Source organism: Arvicanthis niloticus, chromosome 23, assembly GCF_011762505.2.
Source record: "Arvicanthis niloticus isolate mArvNil1 chromosome 23, mArvNil1.pat.X, whole genome shotgun sequence".
NCBI classification, from domain to species: Eukaryota; Metazoa; Chordata; class Mammalia; order Rodentia; family Muridae; genus Arvicanthis; species Arvicanthis niloticus.
Window position 1 is genome coordinate 4,177,315 of NC_133430.1, and position 15,033 is coordinate 4,192,347.

Here is a 15,033-nt window from a genome sequence, read left to right on the forward strand (position 1 = left end):
AACACCAAACACAACTCAGCAGTTGCAGACCAGTCCTGTAGTCAGCAGACACCAGGCAACTGTAGGTCAAATGTAAAGAAACCAGAATACTCAACAACTAGCCTGAGGGTGCTGAAGCAGTTAGATGCAGGATCATAACCAGCAGTTCTTGGACAAGTTTCACTCAATGTCAGCATTAATACAACTTGAGTTCAACAACACTATGTAAAGTGAAACAATATATGCTTGTTGTTAGCTAAGAATAATGAGGTGGAACAAACCAAATCAAGGCTCAGTGCTAGTCTTCCATTGTCTGTGGAGTTATATTGATACTCCTTTATCAAAGGTTCTTTCATGTGTTTGCTATATCAAAACGTCATTTCACCTGTGTCTGCTTCAGAAACAGATTCTTTCACATGTTTGCTTTAGCAAGAATCCTTTGTGTATGTATTATACTTTCCAGTTTAGAACTTTTATGGGACTCCTGAGTATTTGAGCAAGTGGGCCTCTAACTCATGGGTCTTCTCTTGGAACCCTTTTCCTTTTATTGATTTACCTTGTCCAACTTCAGTGTAATGGCTTTTATTTTAACTAATTGCATTTTATTTTGCTCAGTTTTATTTTTACCTCCTAGGAACCCATTCTTATGAAAGACAGGAAGGTCGTGTATCCAGATAAGAGAAGAGGTGGGGAGGAAGAGGAAGTAGAGGGAGGGTAAATATAATCAGAGTATGTATTAAATGAGCAAACAATCTATTTTTAATTAAAAAGGAAATGAAACAATAACAAAAAGAATCTGTTATAAAAGATGCCATATGCACATTAAAGTATAGATAGTGAAATAATTCTTTCTCATTTTCTCTGTTTTGTTTCTTTTATCTTCTCTAGGCAGTTAAATCTCCTATGCTTCCAAGAAAGAGAACATCATGCAAGAGGAGGACATGCAACTAATCAATTGCTTATCAAAATGAGTCTAGAGCTGATCCTGTAGCTCTTACAGAGGAGCTCATCCCTGAATTCTTTGTTCCCACTACTCAATGATCAACACTTAACGTAGAACACATAACAAGAACTAGACATTAAGGTGAAATTTTATTGTTTACTTTAAGTTTTCTAATTAAACTTTTTAGAGAATATCTTATGTGAGTACAGTTACTGTAGATCCCATATCTATAACCCTTGCCATTTCTGACATTTGTGCCCTGTGTCCTAGAACAGTAATATAGAACTAAGTTTTATTGCTAGGCGAGTTATCAAAACTATGATAAGTTGCCTTCCCTCCTTGAGGTTCAAAAGCAGGGTTCCCTCTTTTTGATCCACAGCCACCTGAATCTTATGACAGGTGACACCTGTGGCTACAATACTGTAGCATTGGAAGAGCATCATGGCCACTCATACAAAAATGGGCACAATTCAGGAATCTTCTCAACATAACCCCAGAGCTGAATACAGAAGAGATGCAATCCGTGTTGGAGGTAAATTATCTGTGTTTCAAGTCTCTCAGATAGTTATAGATTCTGTATTCATGTGTCCCTGAAAAGGGGATGAATGCCATTATTCCTGATGTGATGGATTTGGATTAACAACAACCATATGTATCTGATATTCTTTGCCACTTCAATATTCTCAGAATTTGCTCTGACAGTTACAGGACAACACTGGTGATTATAAAGCTATACCTCTAGGGCCCCTGGACATCCAAACCCAAGTTCTCAGGACAAAGAAGTCTTGATTTCCCCAGAGGAAAGAGGGCATGAAGTAAGAGGCAAAGACAGAAGATAAAGGATGAGGAAAAGTGGGAGGGAACAAGAGAGAGGAAGGATTTTCTCTGGAATTGGACAAAGGAAGTCCATTTCTGGATAGGGAGCAGACAGATGCATCACATAGGAAAATGGCTTTTTATAAAGGTGATATTGAATATCCTGTGTTAGAATGAAGGATTTATTTTTAATTGGACATGACAATTAGGAGATTCAAAGGGGGCTTTTCAGCCCCTAATTTATTTATTCATTTAATATCCCATAGCTTCATCCCCTCTATTGTTCACCCTAATCACAGTCACTCTCTCCCTTCTCCTTCACCTCTGAGATGGTGAGAGTCACACTGGATATCACTGAACCCTGCACATCAAGTATCTGCAGAATTAGGTCCATCCTCTCCCATTAGGCCAGACAAGGGAGTCCAGTTAAGGTAATACATTCCACAAATAGGCAAGATATCTAGGGACAGCACTCACTAAAGTTATTGGGCAACCCACATTTTGACTGAGCTGCACATCTGCTGCATATGTCCTGGGGTTTGATTCAGCCCATGTATGTTCTTTGGTTTTGGGCTCAATCTCTGACAGTCCCTGCAATTATGGCATAATTCTCAGGACAGATCTCTGAGATTTAGACCTTTCAACTGGTTGGTTCTTTTTACTTTCTCTAAGCAGAATTGTCACTAATTATGCATTCTTGTAACTGCAGTTCTATTTAAGCACTGAGTTCAAAACTATTTCAGCTTCTAAGACTCAGCCAGGTTCTGAGCTGCTGCAGCATTTCAGTTATTTATGTCAGCAGTCTCAGTCGTGTGGACCATCATTGTGTAAGTCTTTTTTATTTTGCCTATTATACAATGTAGGGTGAGTGATTTACACCCTGAAAACAGATTCTCTGCCCCGGGTATAACCTGATGAAGACAGAAAAAAACCTGTTATCTCCTGTCATTATCTTTTGAGAAATAGGAACTGCAAGAGCTGGATCCAACTGCCACCAAGGAGGAACCTGGCTTTGAGAGAGATGTTACAGTAATACTGGCACAAGTTAAAACCTCTGATGTCATTATCCTCATTTAAACTAGATTCACTGCTCTCTTCAGCTGAGCTTCGTGAACACTAAAGTTACAGTCATAAAGTGTTTCTTTTTTATTATCAAATCATAATTTTTACTTTTTAACACAGGGGTTATAAATACAAAAATGCAGGATGTGGGGAAGGAGATGACACAGGAGCATAGGTGTTCAGGGAGAGTGCAGATATCTTTGCAAACAGGGTATCAGCTGGGTAAAAGTTCAGGGGACAGGTCACTCTGACTCTGCCTATGATTTTCTTGTCCTTATGTTGGTACTATCCACCAAGGCTGCCTATTTACAAGGACTATGACTACACAGGCTGGTAAATTTCCACAGAAGCTCCTTGTTTAAAATATCTTATAGCCATTTGTTCAGTGTTTTTCCACAGAGACACAAGACTTTGTGTTAGCAATCATGTATGTCAGGCATATTGCTGATTTTAGGCTTATGGCTGATTTCAGGCCTTCAGTGTATAAGCAGGGCTGCCCCTGACACCTCCTCCCTTCTCCAAGTATAGAAGGGCCATGGCAATTCTAATCTTGCCAAGGTGGGGATAGAGGCCTGACCTCCAGTAATTAAAGGGGACCGTTTAAGTGTAATGGCTCCAGTCCTCCTGTCATTGTCTAATGAGGAATGAGGGCCATACCCATCCTGATGTCTTTTTTCTTGGAGAGGAGATACTTTTGATATCAATCCCTATGCAGTCAGGCTTGTCTCTCAGGGAACCCAGAAACATATTTTTAACTTTTATTTATATTCCCTTGCAGTGTTTAGCCTCAAAGCTTAAGCAAGAATTCAGAGGGGGTTCTGGGTGGTCCCTCTCTGCTTGGTTTAGGGAAGAAAGTCCCTTCTTTTAGGTTGGGTGGAGGTGGTATTTGGGAACACCCTGGATAGATTAACAACCTCATCTTGTGTCTCGTGGTCCTCCATAGCTAACTTATGATAATATATCTAAATAGATTTTGTTATCAGATTATCTGTTGTTTCATAAAGTTAGTCAGGCTATTTAAGGCCCAGAGACCCCCAAAAAATAAGCAAAAATAACCCAATTAATGGTCCCATGGTGGAAGGAAGTAAGATTGACAACCATGGACAGGTTGAAAACCAATTCTTGTACCAGCTCTCATCTTTGTCTTTCTCTCTCTGTCTTTTCTCAAGACCTTCTCTGACCTTTTTCATGATCTCTTTAATCATCCCTATTTTGTCTATGTAAAAGTAACATTCTTCTTTAAGAGCTGTACCCAGTCTAGAGCTGTACACAGTCTTTTCTATTGTAAAAGAGTAAATCAAGTCCAATAAAGTTCTTTGCAATTTTTGGAGATCACTCATAAAGTGTTTCTAAAGTCATACTGTGCCACTTCAGTGTAAGCAATGACAAACCTACCTGCATGGAAGCTAATGACCAGCAGGGGGCACAATGAGGCCAGGAATCCCCATAAAGATATGAAGTAGGTGTGGAGGGGACTCTGTATCCTTTGTGGTTTCCTTTTTTAAGGGTATTAACTGATCTGCCCTTTCTGTAAATGACATGTGATGTCACCATGCTCAAACAGTGTAAAGATTCTTTGTGAAACACTTCACAGATGTCTGTTTACTTGTTTCTATGTGGTTTTTAAAATTTTTGAATAAAATCATACACATTATTATAATAACTGATTTCCCTAGTCACAACTTATATTAGATCCTTCCTACCTTTTACCTCACCCAAATACATACTTTTTTTTCTAAAAAAGCAAAAAAATTAAAATAAAATAAATAAATAAAAAAGAAAGAAATTTGAAGGGGGATTAAAAGTGAACAACAAAAACAAAACCCCAAACAAAAAATGACACATACACAAACACACACACATTCACACATATGCACACACACATACACACACACATACATATACATCCATCCATACACACACACACACATTCACACATATGCACACACACATACACACACACATACATATACATCCAAACATACACACACACACTCACACAAATGTACACACACATATACACATACATACACACACACACACACACACACAGAGAGAGAAAGAGAGAGAGAGAGAGAGAGAGAGAGAGATAGTGAGAGAGAGAGAGAGAGAGAAGTAGAACCACAATTCTATGATAGGCAAATTTAAGAGAGATAAAGATCTCAAGAAGGTGGTATTGGAGAAATTATCTGCAAAAATAACATTGACTTCATTTCTCTGTTGGCTATCAACTGCTAAGCAGGTCTTCCTCGATTAATTGTGCTTAATATCTCCTGTGAGACTCCACTGAAGAAAACTAATTTTTCCTTTGTATGTGAGTGTCAATTGCAGAACATCTTGGTTAGGGGTGAGGGACTGTGTCCATTTTGCTCTCTCAATGTTGGAATTTACTGTCGGTTGACTTGTTTCAGGCTCTGTGTGAGCAGCCACAGTTTCTGTGCATTCATATGTGCATCAGTCCAATTGTGTCTGAAAGACACTCATTCCTTGGGGTCAGGAACCACCTTGGCTCTTATATTCTGCTCAATTTAAAAATTTTTACTCTCTATTTTATGTCGATTTCATTATATCATTTTTTTGTAAAATCCTCATACCTTAGTGGCCCAATTCTAGTCTCTCTGTTTCTACAATTAAATACAATGAACAAAGTAACCAAATCTTACAGCATATATAAATAAGCACATGAAGTACTTGCCTTAAGGACATGGATGACCATTTAGTATATTTTCTTCAATTCCATGCATACACTTATATATTACATATTTCCTGTTTTACCACTGACTTATATTTCGTTTTTTATATGCACAACTTTGTCACTATTTATTTATTTTTTTGGAAATCTGGGATGATTTCTTCCTGTATATGCTGTGAATAAAACATGCTACCTTTCTGTGAATAAACATTGATGTGCAAGTGTCGCTATAATAAGATGCAGAGTCATTAGATTCCATGTTTGGGAGGGATAGGCTGGGATACACAATAATTTTATTTATTATTTTTGGGGAATTTTCATAGCAAAGACTTCATCCTGGGTAAGTGTGGTTAAAGCCCATATTTAGAGAAGATACAGGCTCTAGTAAATCTCAGTTGTATTGATAAAGGGCATTTTGTCGAACTGCCTTATAAATATTTATGTTTATACCCAGTAGACCATCTGAGCCTTGATCACAGAGGCTCACATGTGTTGTGTGTAAAGACTGATGCAGACATTCATGAGTGGTCAGATTGCTGAGAATGACTGACCTAGTAATCAATTACATATGAGTTAATGATACCAACCTCTCATTCCAAAATCAAAGACCAGTATAAAACAGGGAAAAGAAAGGATGTAAAATACAGAGATGAAATTGAATGACATCAAATTCTATCTCTAGAGATTACCCTGTTCTTACTGTACACATGAACTCTCAGTAGCTATATTCACCAGCACAACACACACAAATCAAACCAGTAAAAACTACAACATCAGAGACCTCAAGATGTCTTAGCAGGTAAAGATGTCTGTCTCCTAGTAAGCTTAGAAATATTAGGTAAATCTCTTGGAATTGAATTATGTAAGTCATAATCTGAGATTGATATATACACTTTTCTGCATGTGTACCCTCCCTAAAAATATGACATATTAAAAATAAAATTAAAGCATGGGTGGAGAGGAGCCCTAGAGGGCCAACACCAAGCAGAAAGCCTTTCACCTTGGATGAATGATGGGCAAAATATATTCACTTTTGGCGGGAAATATTTCAGGAGATTAAATATTTACTAGTGATGACTCTGTGAATACAGACAGGAGATTTGCTTTATTCATTGTAGTGAATTTTGAAGTATATAAGATGTTGGAAAGGCAAATATTAATTTCATATATCTGAAAGTAGGTAGTAAATTCTCAAAAATTTTTGGAATTTTCTATGATTTTAATCATCATCATAACAACAATCTGATCATAGGACAATCTGATGACATTGTGTCAAAGAGGAGCAACAGACTCAGGCCAAAAATCTTTTGAGAGCTTAGTCCCTTGTGTTACATCCACAGCATCTGCTCAGAGTTCAGGGAAAGTATATGGAATGCATTTCCTCAGAGAGAATTATGACTTGGACCTGAGCCTCCTGCTGCCTGACCATGTGCCTTTTCATTCCTTCTCCTCCAGTTCTTCTCCAGCTGGACTAGGTTCTTATGTAAAATGTTGGCTACCCATGAATATGCAAATAGCCTGAGTCTATGGCAGTAAATACAGGGCTGTCCTGAAACAAAATATGATTAGTGTCCTCTTTCTGAACACACTGACTCTAACCATGGGATGGAGTTGTGTGTTTTTCTTTCTCCTGTCAGTAACTGCTGGTAAGGTGCTCAACATTTCTAAATCTGAAGTGGAGACAGGATGTGAGGTGACAATGACATCCATTCTGCCTTTGTCTCCACAGGTGTCCAATCCCAGGTTCAGCTGCAGCAGTCTGGAACTGAGCTAGTGAAGCCTGGGACTTCAGTGAAGTTGTCCTGCGAGGCTTCTGGCTATGACTTCACCAGCTATGTTATAAGCTGGGTAAAGCAGAGTCCTCGACAGGGCCTGGAATGGATTGGATCGATTTATCCTGGAAATGGTAATACTGGCTACAATGATAAATTCAAAGGCAAGGCCACCTTGACTGCAGACAAATCCTCCAGCACAGCCTACATGCAGCTCAGCAGCCTGACATCTGAGGACTCTGCGGTCTATTATTGTGCAAGACACAGTGTTTTAACCACATCCTGAGTGTGTCAGAAATCCTGGAGGAGAAGATAGTTACCCTGAGACTGAGATGACAGAAAGACTATCCTTTAAATTAGCTCAGAAGTAGTAGTTTTGAATGTCCACTAATTGCCTCCTCGTCACAGAACTATTGTGCCTTTGTCAATTTTATAAAAGAACATCTATGAGTAAAGTAGTACTGGTTTAGGATGCATAATTCTAAGTTGTATTAAAATACATTAGTAAAATATCTGGATTTTAGCCTCTCTCATTCTCATTCTCTCTCTCTCTCTCTCTCTCTCTCTCTCTCTCTCTCTGTGTGTGTGTGTGTTTATGTGTGAGTATGTGTGTGTACTTTTAGGAATGAACTTTTCCAATATTTATCTCAAAGTGCACAGAGCAGTTTCTACTAGAATATTTTTTTTCTTCAGGGTGTCCCTGCAGGTGTCCTACCGGTAAACAAAGCATAGGAATAAATAAGAATGTGAACATGGTACAAAGTGACTTTGTCAACTTGGATCAGACATTGAGGAGTCTGAGCCAGGCAGTTTATTATAGGAATATCTCAACACAATTGAAGTTGGAAAATGGTCTCCAGGCAGCAGTCAGTTCCATATCATTCCAAATTAAGAAGATATCAACAAGTCAGACCTGGCTTCTGATATACTTAGAACAATTTTTTTTAAAAAAAAATAGACTTAAAAATGAGCACTAGTGCATATGGGATATTTACACAACAAATATGTTACCAGAATTATTTGTTTATCTGCCATGCTCTTAGATTGGAAGGGTTAACTTAGTATAGATGAACATCCTCCCAAAAGCAATCAACAGAGTCAATGTAACACACATCAAAATATCAATACAGTTCTTTACAAATACTTAAAAGATAATACTTAACCTCGTATAGAAAATCTTTAAAATGCTGGACAGCTAAAACTGTCCTGTACAAGAAAGGTACAACTGGAGGTATCAGCAGCTCTTATTTCAAAGTGTCCTACAGAGCTATAGTAATAAAACCATCAGTGTAGTAGACTAAAACAAGAAAGGTTAATAAACAGAATCAAATAAAAATACAGACACAAATTCACATATTTAAGGACACCAAGTTTTTGATTAAAAAAAAAGTCAGAAATACACAATGGAAGAACAAAAGCATCAACAAACTGTGCTGGTCTAACTAAATCTTTATATATAGAACAATGTAAATTGATTCACATCTGTTCCCATGAACAATTTTCAAGATTATCTAGATCACAGACCTCAATATGAATCTGGATACCTTGAGCCTACAAGAGAGAATATGGGGAATATCTGAGAATGCATGGGCACAGTAGACAACATCCCTAAGAGAACACCAATAGGACAGGTGCTAAGAGCCACAATCAATGAATTGAACTTAATGAAATTAAGAATGTTCTCTAAGGCAAAGTACACCATCTATAGAAGAAAACAGTAGCTTAGAGAATGGTCAAGGATTCTCCCCAACTCCTCTTTTGACAGAAGGATGATATACAAAATACATACTCAAACATAAATATACATCAAACTAAATGTCAACAAACCAAATAATATAATATAAAATGGTTTTTAGGTATAAACAGAATTTTTAAGAAAGAATTCATTAATGGCAGAGAAGCACTTAAAGCAATGTTCAACCTCCTTACCCAACAATAAAATGCAAATCAAAATGATTCTGAGATTTCATCTTACAGATGTCAGAATGGCTAAGATCAAAACGCCAGTGACAAAGAATCCTGGTGATAATATGCTCAAGTTAGTGGTACAAGTACATACATTTATAGTCACTCTGAAGCACACATTTATATTATAATTACTATTATAGGTAACTATTCTATTTTAATTAATATTACACATACATATTCTATTCATAACCTATGAACATTATTGAAACATTAATTGCATATTCATTTAAAAGAATGTTATAAAGTTTTAAACATGCAGTATCAAACAGCCACTTATAATCATTACCATAAATAGCATATGTAAATCTATCTGTAAATTCTTCCATTGACAGGAGGGATTCTTCAGCTGGAACATCTGATTTTGACTTGGAAGGACAGTTTTTGATGTTCTATTTATAGGGCTGAACCTATGCAGGGCAAGTATTGGTGACCTGGTCCCATGGTGTCCTGTAGTTTCATGTGAAGTCCCCAGTTTAGGTAATGAAGAGAAAGAGAAGCTGAGCATTTTGCACTGTCTGACCTTCATTCCATTTTTTTTTTTTTTTATCATTCTTTCCCTGGGCATTGTAAAAGTTTTATATCAAATTTTTAATATAAAACTACAGTGTGATATTTGTGACTTGGATAAGAGGTAAGAAGAGAGTAACATAATTAAATTGATCTTGTCAATGTCAAGAATACTGAAGAAAGTGAAGAAATGATGTCCTCACACCAATACCATACCACTGCCCCTTACATATGAATTTAGGCAAATTTAGCATAATTTTCTGGATTCAATGGCTGCTATTAACTATTCCCAATTTCTGGACCTCACCTGGAATTTATTCATTCCTCTCAACTTGCCCTCCCCACCTTTTTGCCTTGAAGGACTCCCCTTGAAATCCCCAAAATAACATGTGGCCATAGACTTTCAGAGCAAGCATGATCAGTTAATGGCTTTCACTGTAGACGGCCTTGAGTCCTTTTGTTGCCAGATAACCTACTTAGCAGGAGTTGGTCTACAAATCCAAAAGGACACTGGACTTAGTAACTGATGAATTTGGAGCCAATTGTGTTTTACTGGGGCAGGAATGTTGCTTCTATGTCAATGAATCTGGCCTGGTAGAACATGATGTACAAATGCCCAAAGAGCTCCTGGAGAACATCTGGGCAGGCTATACTCCCAACACCACTATCCCTTGGTACTCTAACACGTCAGTAGCTTGACTTCTTCTACTCCTTGGCCACATACTAGCCATTGAAGCCTTGTTTTTTTTTTTTTTTTTTTTTTTTGTGTGTTTGTTTGGTTTTTTTTTTTTTTTTTTTTTGTACCATATCTCATCTTATTTTCTAAATCAGCAGATTAGTAGCATTGCAAATATCACTACTATTCAGATCTTGGTTTAATTTCAAACTGTTCCCAACATAGGAGACAGTTATATTGATGACACTTTTTCTTTATAAAAGACACAAGTAGTAGATGTGGGGCCATAGACCATGCCAGAAAACTTTGTAAGGGTGAGTGATTTGCAAGCCCCAGAACTTCATATACACCAGAGAATGGTAGGAAATCCATCATGTCCTTTTGACCAGGCTGCTGTTTCATGACCACAGCACCCCAAGTAGAGGATTGTAACAGTCAACCACACAGGGCAGTGCCCCAAACACCTCCATATGCAGATGAGGCATCCCTAACATCTCAGACAAAGTCAATAAAAAGCATCTTCTGTCAGACCCACCCACCCCAACATGTATATAAGATCATATACAGAAGAAATAAACTTATCATGGATTGTCAGAGAGCTTCCTTCATAAGAGAAGTAGTACTTCAATGGGAAGAGTGCAATCTCCTGAAGCTTTCAACACTGGAACCTACCTGGGCTCACCAAGAACACTTCCTGCCTGGTAGCCTTAACCTCAGTTTCTAGCTGTTGCACCTGGTTTGCTCACCAAGTGCCCTACAGGCTCTGGTAGGAAAAAAACAATGGCAGGTGTACTCTCTCTGCTAGTACAAGACTGCCTGCCACTTAGCAATGTCTCCAGAAAACAGCAGGGGCCAAAGACAGACTCAGTCCAACTACAATTTCCTCTTCACTTGAATATTCCCATAGAGAATGAGCCACCATACACTATGTTGCCAATCTCAGTGAACATCACATGACCAGCAGGTATGAGAATCTTTCTTTTTTTATTGGATATTTTTGCTTTCCCCATGGGGCCTCAAAACTTTCAGTTCCTATAGTCTTCTCTCTTACTCCTCCATTGGGAATCACATGATCAGTTCAATGGTTAGCTGTGAACATCTGCCTCTGTATATTTCAGGCTCTGGCAGACCTCTAAGGAGACAGCTATATCAGGCTCCTGTCAGCATGCACTTTCTGGCATCCACATCAGATTCTACCTTTGATGACTGAACATGGCATGGATACCCTGGTGGAACAGTCTCCAGATGACCCCTTCTTTGGTTTCTGTCCTACACTTTGTCTCCATATTTGCTCCCATGAGTATTTTTTTACTTCTAAGAAGAACTGAAGCACTCATACTTTGGTCTTTCTTCTTGATCTTCATGTGGTCTGTGAGTTGTATCTTGTGGATTGTGAGCTTTTGGGCTAACATCCAGTTTTCAATGAGTGCATACCATGTGTGTTCTTTTGTGATTGTGTTACCTCGCTCAGGATGATAATTTCTAGTTCCATCCATTTACCTAAAAAATTCTCAAATTCATTGTTTTTAATAACTGAGTAATATTCCATTTTGTAAATGTATCACATTTTATGTATCCATTTTTCTGTTGAAGGACATCTGGGTTCTTTTCAGCTCCTGGCTATTATAAAGGCTACTATGAACATAGTGGAGCATATGTCCTTGTTATATGTAGGAGCATCTCCTGGGTATATGCCCAGGAGTGGTATAACTCAATCCTCAGGTAATGCTATGTCCAATTCTCTGAGGAACTGCCAGACTGATTCCCAGAATGGCTCTAACAGCTTTCAATTCCACTAACAATAGAAGAATGTTCCTCTTTCTCCACATCCTCGACAGCATCTACTATCACCTTAGTTTTTGATCTTAGCCATTCTGACTGGTGTGAGGTGGTATCTCAGAGTTGTTTTGATTTGCATTTCCCTGATGACTAAGGATGTTGAGCATTTCTTTAGGTGCTTATTGGTCATTCAAGTTTCCTCACTTAAGAATACTTTGTTTAGCTCTGTAACCCATTTTTAATAGGGTTAGTTTGATTGTCTGGAGTCTAATATCTTGAGTTCTTTGTATATATTGGATATTAGCCCTCTATCAGATGTAGGATTGGTAAAGATCTTTTCCCATTCTGTTTGTTGCCATTTTGTCCTATTGACAATGTCTTTTGCCTTACTGAAGCTTTGCAATTTGATGAGGTCCCATTTGTCAATTCTTGATCTTAGAGCATAAGCCATTGGTGATCTGTTCAGGAACTTTTCCCCTGTTCCCAGGTATTCGAGTGTCTTCCCCACCTTTTCTTCTATTAGCTTCTATGTGTCTGGTTTCATATCAAGCTTCTTGATCTTTGTTGCCTTGGGCTTTGTACAAGGGGATAAGAATGGATTGATTTGCATTCTTCTACATGCTGACATCCAGTCAAACCAGCACCATTTGTTGAAAATGCTGTCCTTTTTCTACTGGATGGTTTTAGCTCCTTTGTCAAAGATCAACTGACCACAGGTGTGTGGGTTCATTTCTGGGTCTTCAATTCTATTAGATTGATCTTCCTGCCGGTCTCTGTACTACTACCATGCTGTTTTGATCACTATTGCTCTGTAATACGGCTTGAGTTCATGAATGGTGATTCCCCTGAAGTTCTTTTATTGTTGAGTATAGTTCTCACTATCCTGGTTTTTTGTTATTCCAAATGAAACAATATATGCTTGTTGTCAGCTAAGAATAATGAGGTGGAGCAAACCAAACCAAGGCTCAGTGCTAGTCTCCCACTGTCTGTGGGTTATGTATATATATAATAGTATATTGATACTCCTTCATCAAAGATTCTTTCATGTATTTGCTATATAAAAACATCATTTAACCTGTGTCCGCTTCAGTAAAAGATTCACGTTTTCTTTAGCAAGAATCTTTTGTGTACATATTATACTTTCCAGTTTAGAACTTTTATGGGACTCCTGAGTATTTGAGCAAGTGGGCCTCTATGTCTTGGGCCTTCTCTTGGGACTTTTTTCCCTTCATTGATTTACCTTGTCCAACTTCAGTGTAATAGCTTTTATTTTAACTAATTGAAATTTATTTTGCTCAGTTTTATTTTTACCTCCTAGGAACCCATTCTTATGAAAGACAGGAAGGATATGGATCCAGATAAGAGAAGAGGTGAGGACGAAGAGCAGAAAGTAGGGGGAGGAAAAATATAATCAGAGTGTATATTAAATGAGCAAACAATCTATTTTTAATTAAAAAGAAAATGAAAAAATAACAAAAAGAAACTGTTATAAAAGATGCCATATGCAAATTAAAGTATAAATAGTGATATAATTCTTTCCCATTTTTCTCTGTTGTTTTTCTTTTATCTTCTCTAGGTATTTAGATCTCCTAGGCTTCTAACAAAGAGCACACCATACAGGAAGAGGACATGCAAATAATCAATTGCTCATAAAAATGAGTCCAGAGCTGATCCTGTAGCTCTGACAGAGGGCACAGTCCTGAATTCCTTGGTCCCATCACTCAATGATCAACACTTAACATAGAACACACAACAAGGACTAGATGCTAAGCTGAGATGTTCTTGTTCATTTTAAAGTTTTCTAATTAAACTTTTCAGAGAATATCTTATGTGAATACTGTTACTGCAGACACCATATCTATAACCCTTGCCATTTGTGATGCTTGTGCCCTGTGTTCTAGAACAATATAGAACTCAAGTTTTATTGCTAGGCATGTTTTCAAAAAACGTGATAAGTTATCTCCCCTCCTTGAGGTTCAAGAACATGGTTCCCCATTTTTGATTTGCAAACCCCTAAATCTTATGGCAGGCAGACACCAGTGGCTATGATACTGCAGTATTGGAAGGACAGCATGACCACTGGTACAAGAATGGGCACAATTCTGGAATCTTCTCAACATAACCCCAGAGCTGAGTACAGAAGAGCTGAAATCAGTGTTGGAGGTAAATTATCTGTGTTTCTGGTCTGTCAGACAGTTATAGATCCTGTATTCATGTTTCTCTGAGAAAGGGGGATGAATGCCATGATTCCTGATGTGATGGATTTGGGTTAACAACAACCATATGTATCTGATATTCTTTGCCACTTCAATATTCTCAGGATTTGCTCTGACAGTTACAGGACAACACTGGTGATGATAAAGCTATGTCTATAAGGTTCCTGGACGTCCAAACCCAAGTTCTCAGGACAAAGAAGTCTTGATTTCCCCAGAGGAAAGAGGGCATGAAGTAAGAGGCAAAGACAGAAGATAAAGGATGAAGGAAAAGTGGAAAGGAACAAGAGAGAGGAAGGATTTGTCCTGGAATTGGAATTGGAACTGGATAGGGAGGAGACAGATGCAGCACATAGGAAAATGGCTGTTTATAAAGGTAATATGGGATACCCTGTGTTAGAATGAAGGATTTATTTTTAATTGGACATGACAATTAGGAGATTCAAAGGGTGCTTTTCAGCCACCAGTTTATTTATTCACTTAATATCCCGTAGTTCATCCCCTCTATTGTTCCCCCTAAACACAGTCATTCCCTCACTTCTCCTTCACCACTGAGCTAGTGTGGGCCACACTGGATATCACTGAACCCTGCACATCAAGTATCTGCAGGGTTAGGGCCATCCTCT

At 38.1% G+C, this 15,033-nt stretch overlaps 1 pseudogene; it reads left to right on the forward strand.

Annotated features, from left to right (window-relative positions):
* Positions 1 to 1,363: 1,363 nt before the first annotated feature.
* LOC143437166 (Ig heavy chain V region 23 pseudogene) lies at positions 1,364 to 7,550 on the forward strand (annotated as a pseudogene).
* The last annotated feature ends 7,483 nt before the right edge of the window (positions 7,551 to 15,033 follow it).